The 15,890-nt window shown below is 40.3% G+C and overlaps 1 protein-coding gene across 5 annotated transcripts in view; it reads left to right on the plus strand.

The window, feature by feature from the left end:
- LOC117236355 (hemicentin-1) overlaps window positions 1-15,890 on the plus strand; it is a 110,203-nt gene that overhangs the window by 8,614 nt on the left and 85,699 nt on the right. For 2 of the 5 annotated variants that reach the window (XR_004493847.1, XM_033499218.1), the window contains exon 1: window positions 2,586-3,957. The exons of 1 other annotated variant lie outside the window; for it this stretch is intronic. The gene's annotated coding sequence lies outside the window, so the exon portion shown is untranslated. Of the gene's footprint in view, window positions 1-2,157; window positions 2,291-2,580; window positions 3,958-15,890 lie in introns of those variants that run through there. 2 more of the 5 variants (XM_033499253.1, XM_033499237.1) reach the window with 2 other exon arrangements.

Consider the following 15,890-nt stretch of genomic DNA (forward strand, 5'->3'; position numbering starts at 1 on the left):
TTTATCACCGGTGATACTGTGTCTGTAATTCTAATTACTGTACACGTTAATAACTGTTATCCAATGAAGGTATTAAATCGATCGATCGTTAGTGGCTCTGATTTCGGAGAAAAGCGACTGATAACGACACCAGGAACACCGTCAACGTCAGAAAACGATTGTTCGCTGTACGAGAACCTCAAAGAAAATTGTAAGAAATAATTGTGTCAGTCGGTTGAACAAATTATCGATACAGTTCCGGTATACGTACCGAAGAAACCGTTTTAAGAGAGAGAGAGAGAGAGAGAGAGAAAGGGAGAGAGAGAGAGAGAGGGAGAGAGAGAGAGAAAAGGTACATAATTTTCTTCCGATGGTTCTAATCATTTACCCGGCATCCTTTTCTTTCCATCGTTCGTTCCGTTCAACGATGTAGTAGTACTTAACCCTGTCCCTTCATCTGCTCTTTTCAATTTTGAAATTTCCACCCTATACAACCTACGTACGAAACTTACGCATCTCGAGTACGAAACTCTCGTTAGAGAGATCGACGAATGGATCAGAGCTTCGAAATGGAACGGAATTATGAACTGATCGTAGATCTTCCTCGTCCCTATTATTTATTCAGTATTGGTACATATCTGTACGCTGCTTGGACTTGAATATTTTATAGAAAGCATTGGCCGTGTCGGCGCTTCTCGTGGTATGATACGAAGGCTGGATGCGCGTTGACGATCGAACGAATCGTAAAATCGATGAGAAACGAGCGTGAAGGTATCGAGGAAAGACCTTTTTTACCGGATTGGCGAAACCACCAGATCAGGCTTGGCCGAGTCGAGAAAGGGAAGCACCGATGGCGTGGTTTGTTACGCTGCTATTTTCTTCACTCTCTCTTCTCTTCTCTCCTTCGTCTATACCCGTCGGGATCGGCCGTCTTAATTAACGAACGATTTTTGCGGAGGTCAGCCGAGTGAAAAGGATACCGTTGAGACTTCGGAATCGGACATTATATTATACGAAATCGATGGATTCGTTCCATCAAAGAACTCGAGGCTTTTCTGACTCCTGTTTAATTTTATAGCTTGGCCATTCATCGCCTTCTCATCCCCCCTTTCTCTACTTTTGAATAAGGAACACGACGGTCAGACGAATTCGTTTCACTTGCAATTAACTTGAAAAACTTCCGGTGCATGGCAAACGCATTCACGAGCACCGATTAAAACGTTACGCTAGCTGGTTTAATAAGAACAAATTTGAACTTGGAAGTCCGGCACGAAATCTCATAATACTTGAATTACATACGCTTTCCTGATTTTTCTTCCCTTTTTTGCTTTTATCTGGAGACGCGTACGAAATAACTGAGGTACTAACATTTTCACGAAGCGAAGCCCTGATTTCCATCGGAAAATGAACGCTCGAGGTTTTATACGCGATTAAAACTACCCTCGAGACGCGGATTCTTTAAACCGGTGCACGCTATTCCTTGGTCCGCCTGGTATCTCGTTTCATCCATCATCATTATCCATCATCTCGCTTTCTCCTAGTTAGGACGTCAAACACCGAGGCCGAAACTTCTGGCCGTTTCCCCTACCATGATCCAGATTCCGGCTCGAAAAGATTTTCAATCGTAACCGACATTCCATCATCCTCAAACGCATCACGACCAACGGTCTGCAGGTGTGGACACCGGCTACGAGTAAAACGGTTGCTTCTCTCCTCCAACCTCATTGTTCCATTCTCTCCCCCCTCCCTTGGTACAGCCACCCTTTTTCTCCCTACTCCTGTAGGTTCGTCGTCATGTACTTCTCATTCTGTTCACCGAGTGGCCCCCTCTTCTCCTCTCTTTCTCACATCGAAAGTGGACACATGCTTGGCCCTAGTCACCGTCCCTACGAATTCCAGGGATCAATGCGTCGGTGCACCAAAACGCCTGCGCCACCCCCTTGAACCCCACCACACCCACACAACCGCTTAGCCGAGCAGCAGCAGCACCAGCAGCAGCAAGCACCAGCACCAGCAGCACCACCATCAGCACCAGCACCAGCACCAGCAGCGCAGCAGCGACAACGGTGGTGACGAAGACGGTGGAGGCGGCGGTGGCAGCGGCGGCGGCGGCGGCGGCGGCGATAGTAGTGGTGGTGGTTGCTGGTGGTAGTGGTGGCGGCGTCGGCGGCGGTGGTCGTGGTGGTGGTGGCAGTAGTGGCGGTGGCACGAATAACTTGTACCAATACAACTTCCACCGTTGGTGGAATACGAATATACGTAAAAGTACATAGACCCCAGGACTTTGACGGTGTCTGTCGTAGTACTGCTAGTGTGTATAAGACGGACTCTCCTCTCTGACCTGGTGTCGCACGTCTGTGTTCCATCCCTTGGTCATGTGAATTTCCACGAAGCGGGAAGAGTGGAAATTCTCTTTCTCTCTCTCTCTCTCTCTCACTCTCTCTTTCCCCCGATTCCACGACAGAGCAGAGGCAACCAAGAGAACTTTCTACCTTCTCCAGCGTTTCACCCCTACTATCAAACAACCCCTATAGTCCCTCCACTCTTCTTCTACACGGAGGATATATCCAACGTCCCTTTTCTCCCTCTTCGAGCGGTCTCTCCTACAACGGCGAGAGGGCGCTCCCCTCTCTTTCGACGTGCGCGGTACCCGAGCCTCGGAAATTCTGAAAGCGGTTCGCGCCTGTGCAACTCGCGCGGGGGTGGCAAGGGACCGAAAATCGAGGTGAAAGGAAACTCCGCGGATCCGGCCTAAGGGTCTCTCCTAGGGCTGGTGCGTATTCGGTTCTGGGTAGAATTTTTCGACGTGCGTCGTTGAGTAACGACGTGTGCTCGCCTGATTAAAAGAAACACCTGCGTTCGTTCGTCATCGACGAGGAGGGACGGATCATAAAATAGCAAAGTACGAACGCGTCGCGTTGCCGCGTCTCTGGCCCCGTTACTTGATTCGCGAGTACGCGTAAACACGCACACAGGTACGCGCTTAGTCGCGTTCGTTGTGGGCAAATCGGTGTGTGACCACAGTGACACATCACGATACATTCGGATTTACATATCTCATCCGTGGCTCTTTCGGTTCTACCTCCGTTTCTCGCGACCCTATCGTGTGTGTGTGCTTGACCCGAGGACGTCGTCGCGCGAGAGATAAGCTCTTCTCACGACGGTGAACAACGAACAACGAACCGAGGGACGAACGAGTGGAGAAACAGAGAGAGAGATAAAGAGAGAACATTTACACGAGACCTCTGATACCCCAACGACGACTACGGCGGTGGAATCGTTCGATCGCTGTGGTGGTGGTTTCTTCCTCGCGTGACACACTTTTGTCGTCAGAGAAGAGAAGCTCTTCTTCTTTGCCAGATTTAACGCGAATCAGGGAACACTAAGGTCGAGACTTGTTCGTCGACGTATATCCGTCAGTAAGTGCGAGAATTCCATCGTAAAATCCTCTCAGTGATAGTTTGCTTCTTCTGTGTATCGTGAATGTGCAGCTGTGAATCAGTGATCGTTTGGAAGAAAGGAAAAGTTTTTTCTTGGTGTTTTTGACTGAGAGAAAGGAACCGTTGTCGTTTCCTTCTTTCTTTTTTGTCTCATTCTCGTTGCTCGCTTCGGATAAATTACGTCACGAGAAGAGGCAACATCTGATCGTGATCGAGTGACTCGAGTAAAAATCGTGATTGTTGAGTGGTTACGCCGTGCCATTTGCGAACTCGCCAGGATTTTCCATTAAAGATCAGTGTAGATCGTAAGTCCCGAATACGGGGGTATCATGTATCCCCGATTGCAGCCCTCCTTTGAGGGTTAAATTCTCGCCGATTTCAACGTCTCGGCTTCGCCGTCTCGACTTAATCCTGCGCTACCGTGTAATTGTGTACTCTGGAACTAGACCGAACTACGTCTTCTTAAGGACTACCCGATTTCGGCGCAAAGAGCTGGTCCCACTGAGGACTAACCGTGTACCACATCCCCGCGCTGAAAGTGAGTCTCACCGCTTTGATGCTAACCTTTCGTGTGTTCCACCCTCTCGTCCAGTTGCTAGCTGAGTTTGCATCGTGTAGCTTTAAGACGCCTCGTACACCGTTCGAAACCGAATACCTCTGGATTTCTTTAGACCATCTTATGCATTCCGTTTTGTGATTCCGCTGCATGATGAGCCGATCGAGAAGAGGGTCCGTTACTTACGGTTTAACAAAGCGTACCATTTAATGACGTCGAAACTCGATAATCCGCGGCCGCGGATTTATTAAAATTTAATGAACCTCGTCGCGTATCGAGATACCGTATAGATGTTCCTTTTTTCTTCCTTTTTTTCTTGCTATTTCTTGTTTCCTCTTTTCTTCTTCTTTCTTTCTTTTTTTTTTTTTTTTTGTAAGTTCTCCCTCGAGTCAGCAACGAGATAACGGAACGCAGTTAATGGCATTTTAGAGTAAGACGAAGGAAATCCAATTTATCCGTCACTTTGTCGCGACTAAAATCCCGAAGGAAGTTCAACCGTGTCGACTGGTTTACAACGAATTCGATCAACAAAGCGAAACCTTATTTCGTGCGAGCCTCGTATGTTGACGGATGATAATGCGTTTATCTTGCACGCTTCTAACGCGTGTATAGTTCTCGTACGGTTTTTGCAATCACACCGCCTTTTTTCCTTCTACTTAATTATCCGGAAATGTTCCGATTGAGATCGTAAACTTCGAGGTTTTATCCGTCGACGCTGTGAAACTTTTATTCGTAACAGAAGTACGATAGCCGTGTTATTACCATCCAGTAAGAAAGGGTTTTCTACTACTTCTTCCTTTCTTGAAAGATTTAGATAAAAAGTCGGAATTGTAAAAACTTTTTTCTAAAATTGGAGTTTAGTGTCGCATCAACTACAGGTTATTAAAGAACTTACTACAGGAAAATACCATGTATTAACCATGTACGAAATAATATTATATTAATATTAAATTTCATCGAGTAACTTTGTTTCCCAAAATAGAGTTTTGTTGGCTTCCAAATCCTACAGAACAGATGTCTTACTTTTCTTTTTCACCGACAGGCTAGTAGGAAATTGTGAAAAACACAGAAAAGTGTATTACAAAGCTGGACCGTTCTACCGGCTATGTTTTAATATGCGATCCGCAAAAATCGCGCACTAGACAGAAACGTTGATCGTAGTTGATTACAGTATCGCAAGAGAGCGGGTAGTTTAATAATTCTGCAAAATTAACACGAGCAACGTTGAACCCTATGACGCTGTGTTTCCAGGATAATATTAAGCGAGGATCGTTGGAAATTTTTCAAGGGAAATACTCAACGAAAAGATCGTTGGTTGAAATCGCATGCAAATTCCGCCGCCGCTAATGAACTTTCTCCTGCTCTGCAACATATTCATTTCACACGCGCTAATTACACATAATTTTCTAAATGCAAATGCCCGCGAAAATCGTCGAATATATGCATTTGTGATTCAACTTGCGCTCACAGACAGACGCGCGTTCATTCAATTTTGTCGTCCCTTGACTTTCGTCTTCGGGGTTGTTCAACAATTCGTTATTTATGCAAATCACCGTGGACCTTCGGCAGACTCGGCTAGGGGGAAGGAGAAAGAATTTCTCGAAGGCACAAAGGGATCGAGAAAATTGACGTACTGCCTCGGAAGATCCTTTTGCCTCGCAAAGTACAATCATGTATTCCATTTTCTAATTCGATATTCTTCGTCTTTTGTTACGTGGAAATCAAGTTTCTCGATGTTATCCTGAAACCGGTAACACGTTCATCATCATAAGCGGAAAATGTCGACCAAACGCGAGGGTCACTGCTTTGAAAGCGCCAATTTGAACATCATAGGAGAGAAGATACGATAAGTTCGCTTTAATTGATTTTTGGATGTTGAAATCGCTTGGCGACTGAAAAAGAGTACTTTAATACGACGTGGACGAAAAAAAAGAATAAATTATTAGGTTCAAAGACGTAAAGTACAGTTTAAAGACAGGTGATGCATATCCATGAAGTTTCGTGGAAATTGAGAGACATCAGTGAATATTTATGCATTTATGAAGAAGTTAAGTGTGCAAATGTCTACGGTATGTACATAATATGCAAAAAAAAAAATCAAATATTCAAAATAAAGCACCAACTATCATAAAATATAAAGAGCGAAATCTCTGCTTAGATGCCATCTTTTTAGCGATGTTCATAAAAAATTTTGCATTTGCATAAAAAGACACACTTAATTCGAAAATGAAGTAAAAACGCAATTTCGTTGAAACGGGATTCGTTGAGAACGTATTAAGTTTTTAAATTGAACCTTTATAAAAAAACGAAACGTCTGACTGACATTTTTTAATATTATCATGTTTCCAAAGTTAGCGAACGCTTGACGGAAACGTAAAAGTTCAAGAATATTTCTTGGAAATTGAAACACATTGTAAGATATTATCGATGAATCATGCCGTGCATAATTGATCTCGTTCGCGTTATTCTGTGCTAACTATAATCTGATGTAAGTAGAATAACATTTCGCAGACGAACAGAATCTGATTTTGTTCGTCAAATGGTGGCAATTCTAGCACGAATGACATAAAATTTTGATGTGTCCCTGTAATCATATTTAACTAATGCTTAGTATGCCATACAGGTAATATAATTACTTCGTATAATTACTACAATTAATATAATTACTTCGATACTCATCTTTATACATTATGAACATAATACAATAATATAGTAAAAGTACATTCACTGACACATAATCAATATTCGTTTCTTAAATTCAAAAATGTGTTTAAATGTGTTCAATATAAAAGTGGTTACTTATCTAGGTCAACTAATTTAGTTTCACACTTAATCCTATAATCTAGCGTTATTTCAAAAAAGAGAGAACTATTTAGCACGTCTGTATTGTTTTTATACATCGTGTGTGACACGACAAATATTTCTGTTTTAAATTCTTTCCTGAAGAACATCGTCATTGCGATACTTAAGTAAACCATAGTATTTGACACAATCGTCCGGCAAATATCATGCTTCACTACTACAAAAGGTATGATCGTAACTTCGCACGTAGAAGTTTGCAGATCACCAATCTGAACGAGCTCACAGTTGAATTTTTAGTGACCTTCATACATTTATGATAATAAAGCACGATATTTTCAAGAGATCGTATAAATGTAAAGTACATTTAACGTTACTATGGATAAATTGCCTTTGTACGTCTACGAGTACAAATTTTTCAATAGCTATTGTCTTAAAATATTTATGTGACACTGATTTATAAAAATTAACGAGTAAGTAATTACCTTTTATTGTTTCTGCCTTTTAACGTGCATTATTAAAATTTAATTATGCGGACATACCGAATTGAATATTTTTACATCTATTGAAGTACTTTTCGGTATGAAAGCTCGATTTTGTGCGTTGAAATGATTTTATAATTCAAATCATATTCATGTATCTAATTATACAGAGTTTTTAAAAGGTTATTTATTTGAATGTAAAAAGTAAAACTACAAAAAGCAATTAACGCTTTTTGAAAATAATATTATTCGAAAATTCTTTATCGCTACATTTTAAAGCACGTGAAAAATTGTGCGATTGTCAGTTAAACTTTTGTTCGATATCTTGTACCGTTTCGTAAATATTTACGATGATTTGAGAATATTGTCATCGTAATTTCTTTGAAAGCGTGTTCCCATCCCTAAGGCTATCTGTTCGCCAAGACAAAGAATGGTTTCGTTATTAGCGTCACTCAAACTACATTTCTACAATTTCCTCCATTTAAACAATACTTAAGCGTTAGATGGAATGTGACACTAGGTTTTCACGGAACGAAGTTGACTCAGACACTTTTCTCGTGTTATAACCGCGTGAAAGCAACGTTATATTTACACGAAGCATCCCTCGAAACGGCCACAAGAAGCGCAAAGGGATCGAGAAAGGGATAAAAAGAATAAATCTCGACCGATCGATAGGGCACTTAACCTGTTTAGCGCAATTAATCGCATTGCGGGAAATGAATCTGTAACAACGTTTATCGGAACGAGCGGGTTAAAAGTTACGTATTACGATGGTGCAGGAGATTCAAGAGAATCGAGAACGCGTGAAGAATTTTTCTTTAATTCTTATCCGCTCCTTTTGTTAATTTGATACGTTGGGATGATTATAAAATTGCAATATCTACATTCCTCTCACGTACATCGTTTTGTTGTAAAATATGCGAACAATCTCGTATGTAAACGCAAAAAAATTTCTCTATTCTCAACGAATATTAAACGAAACAAATATTAAACGTGACTTGGAAATTTCCTCTCGTAACTGGAAAAAAGAAAACATAGTATTCAATAATACAAATTCATGGAAAAGATTATAAAAATCAAAGGTCGCGTGAACACCCTTAATTCGCTACTCGCGTGAACTAAAAGTCTTACTCCAGCGAGACACCTGAAAACAAGTCAATAATTCGACGTCTAATCGTTTCGTTTTATAAGCGACGATACGGGACAATGATGGAAGGTGAAACGCCGGAAATTGACGTTTTCCGTTAAAATCGAGCTGATACCCCCCCGGAAGGCTCGTTTACGAGGCGTAATTATAAAACAGCTCGGACGCTCAAGGCCGTCGAGCTCGCCATAAATTCACACCCTACGATCGAGTAAAGCCTTCTTCTCGGCATGCGACGTGCCATTGATCATGGTAGATAGGTAACTCGCGTGGTCGAGGGTTCCGACGCTTCGTTCGACGTTAGTTACGTTAATTTCTACGAGGCGTCCCAGTTTTCCACGAGTTGGCTCCACTCTCTCTCTCTCTCTCTCTCTCTCTCGCGCGCTGTCTCTCTCTCTCTCGCTTTGCCCTTCCAGCTATAGCCAATGCTGTCAGGAAATTACGGGACGTCGTTTGTGTTGTGTTGACAAGCGATCCTTCTCTTTGTTACGCCACCCTTTTTTACACAACCACCCCCCATATGCTAGTGGATCTCTCGGCACCCCGTTTCATGCCTGTCCCCGTGTCATTAGTCTTCGTAGTCGAGTATCACGCTCAGTTTTACCCATCTTCTTCCTCTTTATTCCTCTCTTCCTTTTCCCCTTTTCACTTTATATCTCTTTCCACCTCTTTGTATGTTTTCCTCCTTCTTTCCCCTTCCCCTCTATCTGACTGCTGTTGAACGAGCCGATTGCCAAGCTGTCCAGATTGAATGCGAATTGGATATTTATTAATACGACCGCGACGACAGACGCCCTCGTCTCCCGGAAGTCTTAATCGTCCCGACCATCCCAAGCGTGTTGAATTCGAGCTTCATGCCATAGGGCCATAGGGGACCCAGATAACGCCGCTGGCTGTGCGTGTGTGTGGTCGAGGGGTGTTTACTGCTGGAAGCTACGAAAGGGATTAAGAACTTATGACACTCGAGAACGGCGCTTTTGCCTGACCTCCACTAGGGTAAACATTTTCTCGCGGGATCATCGAAACGAATCGGGCGCCGGTTAAATTAAATTCACCGGGGACTAGAGTCTTTGTGTTTGTCTTGTGCACCGTGTATACATATTGCGCATGGGTTTCGTTTAATAGAAAATAAATTAATTCCTTCGTATTCAACGACCTCTCGCGTTTAATGTGTTTGATTTTCAATGCGTTCGTTTAATTAGAAGAGTGACTAGGCGAAGCACATTTTTCAGGCAATCGGTTTAAAATAGAACGTTATTAAGGTAATTGCTTGTTTAATAACAAAGAAACTTGCCTTTCATTTAACATTTAAATAGTAGTGTTTGCGTTTTAATGTGTCAAAGATGGTTGGAAAAATTGTTTGACGTTAATGCGAGCAGTGAATCTATGAATGTAAATACTTGAATAATGAATATGTATAGTATATAGATATATTGAATAATAAAACATATTATTGCTACGTATTTTAACAGATAATTCAGTCTGATACATCAGTCTAGTGATATTTGACATGAAGAGATGGTATTATTTCTAATTGATAGCTCGTCATTAATTTGTACACTTTGGTCAAATTCAAATGTTGTTACCACAAATCAATCAAAGTGTTGTGATTCTCGTGAATGGTAGTGGATATAATGCTGATAGGAAACCTATTAAGAAGATACTTGTCGTTTTATCTGCCCCTATTTTATCACCCCGAACGTAAAAGCTGCCCCAAAAATGTCAAAAGCTTGTCTATTTTACTGATAAAATAGCCGGGCCGACCTAAGTACTCCATGATGCCATAAAACCAACCTAAAGAACCAAATTCCTAAGACGTAGAATAAACCCAATTACATAAATCCCAAAAAGGAACCAAGAATCCCTGGCAGAACCAGTTAGAAATCAGAATCTGGATTACAGAAATGTGCCACGAAAGTATTTCAAACTCTACTGGAATACTTATTTAACCGTCGATTAATCCTACAATTATATAATTAATGCTACTATCTTCCAATACAATTTTCTTAGCCGATGCAATTTTTTAGTGCAATTTTCTTGACCTATATAATATCTTGCTACAATCTTTTTGATCGTCTGCATATTTTTAGCTACATATTTCGTGATCGGTTGGCTATCTTTTATTCGAGTGCTGAATGTACTGTGAAAGGATAAACAACAAAAAATCAGTTATTTCGCAAAAAGTATCACATCAAAAAGAATCTTTTCGTTGCTCACGTTATGAGAACGTTACACGAATGACATTGCATCGTGTTATACCCAGACCATAGATGAGGAAGGGTTAAGGACGTTCCCGCGAGCGCCTTTGAATGAACTATAGGTTTCATTGACTGTACAATTCTTAGCTAACAACTAGGGATAGAGTAACGGTGAATGAAAATGAATAAAATAAGAGGACAGAATAGGAAAACCTTTGACTACGTGTATCTAAGTGAAATTCTCTAAACTGTATCGTTAAAAGACTCAATCGCAAAGTGTACCTTACAGCCCATGTTTCCATCGTTAATGATAATGGGTATAGTTTGATGATGATATACGTCGATATGTCGCTTTTAGATGGCCGTTATTAGAATGATGGAAATTACAGAGATATTCGTAAAAGGTTTCTGAAATATTCTAGAAATAAATTCGGAAGAGAAAGGGACAGAGAGGATGAAAAGTCACTGGAATCTAAAGCAATTATCGTTTGAAATTAGTATATTGACGCGATAATTTGATGGAAAAAAATTTCGAATTAAAAAGGTCGAAATACCTCGGAAGAAAATTGAAACTGACGACGGCCACCTATTATTATAATGGATACAGGACGAATAGAAGCGGCAAAGTTTTTCTTCTTTTCTCTAGCTTCCCTTCGCTCTATCTCTTTTTCTCATAAAGGCAAGGGGTGAGAAACGCGAAGCTCGCCTGGCATTTTGACGGGTCGATGAAAAAACGAAGCGGCGAACAACAAGATAAATCGGCTTGTTAAAAAAAGTACCGGGAGGAAATTTCTACAGCAAGTGAACTTTAAACGTATTATTAGTTCGCCGTCGAATATCGCGCTCAGAAGTTATGCGAATAACAATGAGTAGGATTCTGAATTATCTCTGTATGTGTGCGCACGTATACATGTATACGCACAAACTCATCTTTTATAATTAATGATTTCTTTAATAACCCGCCAGGGATTTTAATTCTTCTTTTTTTTTCTTTTTGTATTCTCCTCTCCTATTTTCTCTACATCCTCTCTTTCACTCTTTATGTATTCCTTTTTCTTTTTTTAATAATATCACGCATTTCACGAGAAAGCCTCCATAATATCTCGCCAACGAGCTCTTAGCTAACGAATTGAGTGTTATTAAAAAATTTAAAGCATCGAAGAGCATCCCTGTTTCCTTCTTTTCTATTTTTCCTTCTTTTTTCAATTCTATTAAGTTTACGCTGCTCTGAACGTAGGTAGAGTGATAGATTACATGGAGAAGATTCTGTTTTGAATGTAGCAGGTTATGTTAATGCGAATGGTAAACAGATATACCAGGGATAAACAGGCCTCCATTGATCCGTGGGAGCAGGGTGCCAATGAACTTTACTCTGACGATGAATCGTTTAATGATATTCCCAGGCCATTACAGGCAATCATTGCAAGAGTCGAGCGTGAAATTTACAAGGTTTCATTAGGGCCGCCGGAACTCGCTGAACATACAACATCAGACCGCTAATAATCAAATTAACCGACCCGTTTTAAATTCCCTAATACACGATATTCTCGAAAATTGCACGCTTTCACACGGTTTAATCGACACTTGATCGGTGGGTATGTACGTACGTCAATTTCACCGTCGCGATTTCCACCAGGGAACGGCAAGGGGTAACGAGAAAGAAAAAAAAAAAGAATGAAGAGGAAATGCAAATCATCTGCGTGACTCGTTTAATATCTGTTGAAAATGAAGAAATAAGCCGAGCCAGCGAAATGCGCTTTTAAATAACTTTTCAACCGAGCAGCCTCGTTACCGTAGAGTTGAATAAATGCTATTGCCGTGCGCGTATTAATGCGAGAGTTACTTGAACGTATTGTTACGGCGTATCATTCGAAACGGTTCATTATAACGTTACAACCTCTCGCTTATTTTCACGATAACCCGTGCTACAACTTCCAACGTCAGATTCCGTGGCTTTAAGTTAGGTGTACTTGTTTCGCGATAACTACATCTTCCCTTTTCGAAATTTTCAAACGATCTCAACGACTCGTTACACCGAACCAAAGAAAACAATACGTATAAGGATAGAAAAGCGAAAGAGTAAAGTAGAAAAATTGGAAATTTGTTTCTCCAAGCTATTCGTGGGAAATCGTCGGTGTCTCTCTCGCGAAAACTTAAATCACATTAAACCAGGCTTTTAGTATTGGTAGTACAGTAACTATCCGGGAACTGTCTATATATTATCGTCGTTGGTGTGGTCCAAGAAATCGACTAAAACCATCGAACCCAGGCTAATGTCGGGGAGAATGGTTGATTCCGAGGCGAAGGCAAAGAAGCTCGACTGTTTCCGGGGAACAATGCGATTTCCCATTGTCGAGATCCCTCTTTCTGGGCTGGCTGGCTGGCTGGCTGGCTGCTGCCGGACGTGATCGATCGTACTCGTCACGATCCCAGGGCCGGCATAATGAAATTTATCAGGTCGATCGCGGCCAGAAACGTTGCATGTCAGCGACATCGGCCGGGGTAACGAAGGGCGCGGCGTGGTCTGCGTGAGACCATTAACCGAGAATTTCATGATACGCTTCATTGCACTAATCCAATTTAATTAGAACGGCTCGGATAATAAGCCTGTAACGACACACTTTGCTCATTAATAACGATCAGACGCTACGGCCACGGAGCTTGCCCGGTTCGCTGAGAGTCATCCGACGTTTTATCGTTCATCGTCTGTCTTCCTTATCGCATATATCTTCCACGATGTAATGTACACTTGAGAATTGTGTAATCCGGCTGGAATCTTTGCTCTTTTCCACCTGGATTTCCACGATTCGCCGAGCTCTCTGAGGGTATACGTGGAGATCAGAGATTATAGAAAAGCGGGGAATATATACAGGCCGATTTGAAGGTACAAATGAATCAAAGAAGAACGAAGGGTGCAGAGTGGTAAAAGGAATACTTCTTGTTTTGGTAACGTGTTCATCGCAGATCAGAGTTAACATGCTCTTTCAAGAGACGCGTATAGTATGGACTTAAATGCGAGATACGAAGTAAATGAAATTATTAAGAAAATTTCAGAAGAACTCATGTTAGTTATTAAAAGAGTAACAAAATTTGCAAGCATAAAGTTTCTTTTACGATTGAGGTAATAATCCTCCGATTTTGAAAATTTTCCTCCGATTTTTGATGTTATTTGCCATTAGATCATGCTTTGTCGTATATTATAAGTATATTATATTAATTTGTCGTATAGTATAAGTTTGTTAGATGAAAGAATATCATTCGATGAACTTTCATCTTAGAAAATTGTTAGTTTGCTTTTAGAGTAAATTTTTACAGATATCGAAAAATCGATGATTTTTTGTACGCGTGTAGCTCTTATACTTTACGGTAATATAGAGACAGGTGTTACGTGAAAATGACTTGTTAACATGTAGCATCGTATTTAGCGAAAACCCGAGTTTCAGCGAATGTATTAATATATGCTTGAATTTACTTTATCCTTAGTGACAAAGCTTTAAGCACGAAGGATTAAGACGCCTACAGACAAGCAATTAGCCATGCGTAAGCCGTTTCTTCGAGGCAGATTATTGTTTGTCGATAGAATCCTCCTGGCTTACGTTTTATCGTTAAAAATAGCGTAATTGGGCATACATATATTGACAAGAACATTCTCTTCGACAGCCATTATTATCCTATGCGTTCCTCATTAATCATCGTAATCGTATGACTAATACCTCTATATAGCGAATAATGAAAAAGAAACGAACCAATGAAAATAATTAAGATGGAACGACAGCGGAAAGATATTTATTTTTCGCAGCACCATTGTATTTTATTTCCATTGTTATACCAGACAAAAATCGATCTGTTTACACCAAAAACTAGTCTCTAGCTTCCGCATGAGAAAGAAAAACTTCAATCAACTATTACAGCATGTTTTCATATAAAACAAAATTCCAGTGACAGAGGCGATGCTTCTTTAAAAGGGTTTGGAGATACAGTAGCGAGGTTGTAAATTGGGAAAGGCTTATTAAATTTTCATAAATTGGACTAACTGTATTATGAAAACTCTGTTTCTATTTTCCGTTTTCTATAATAAATTACTTGCACTTTGAAGCACTATAAATATAGAACGGTTTTGAAATTTGTATTTTCAATAAATTACAAACTAAATTAAGTCGAACTCGATCTAAGAACTTCTTCCATTTGTAAGATGCGTTTGCCATTGTAGAATATCCCGCAATTCGTGATACAAATAGGATTAGGCAGATTTTATGTGGGGTGTCTTATCTTTTAGGACGACGAATTAAAAAATTGCTCGAGTAAATGCTCGAGTGCATTTGGTCAATTATTAACTAAACGAGTTGAAAGATTATTTTTGCAAAACGGAAGCTTAAACGACAAACCTTATCCTACATTTTTTATATTTTTATATTTAGAATATCCTTCTATCAATTTTATACTCCTGTCTATATGGAAATTAAACAAATTCACGTGTACTTGTGAAATTTTCAAATTTAATTTTCTCAAAAATTAAGCCTCCAATACAAATTCTCTATGCCTTATTTCGGCTTATTTTATGACATAAAATCTGTCTCACCCCATTTGTACCATGAATCATGCGATACTCTGTATACTCAACAACTTCGTGAAGGGTCGGAGAACGCAATGGCGCGAATGTTGTCTTCATCAGGAACCCGAGAACTCATTGATACAACGCATAGGCGGGGATCAACTTTCTGATTCGGAAACACATTAATGGAAAACATATACCTGTATCAAATTCATCCCAATACACCGTAAGAGTTGCGTTATATAATGTAAAAACACATGTGTACGTAAAAAGAGCCGATGGGACAAAAAATGTCAGTCAAAAAGAAAAGAGATAAAATTAGCTTTAAAAACTAGAAAGACTGCAAACAGGCTAACTGCACGTAATTGATCCGATTCGAACGAAATTGATGGATGGGATACGAAAAATGGTTGGAAAGCAGAAAAAGTGGGATGATATTATATAATGACATATAACCATCGGAGAAACGAGACAAAAAGTGATATCCGACTGCGGTGAATTGATATTATTTGCTGACAAAATTGCAGTATTTTTCAAATGTTTCGTTTTAGCCCGGCACGTGTCGAATAAACAATGCCCGTTTCGAAACATTTTAAAAGCAGCGTCAATTCATTTGTCCTGGCCAAATGACATTTTCGTTTAAACATTAAAAAAACACACGTTGAAAAGACATTTCACTCCCCCTAATAGTCGAAAATGCAATCGGTTCTAGATCAACGCAAATATTTGGAAAACTGTAA

Source organism: Bombus vosnesenskii, unplaced genomic scaffold (assembly GCF_011952255.1).
Source record: "Bombus vosnesenskii isolate JDL3184/JDL3185 unplaced genomic scaffold, Bvos_JDL3184-5_v1.1 scf7180000013264, whole genome shotgun sequence".
NCBI classification, from domain to species: domain Eukaryota; kingdom Metazoa; phylum Arthropoda; class Insecta; order Hymenoptera; family Apidae; genus Bombus; species Bombus vosnesenskii.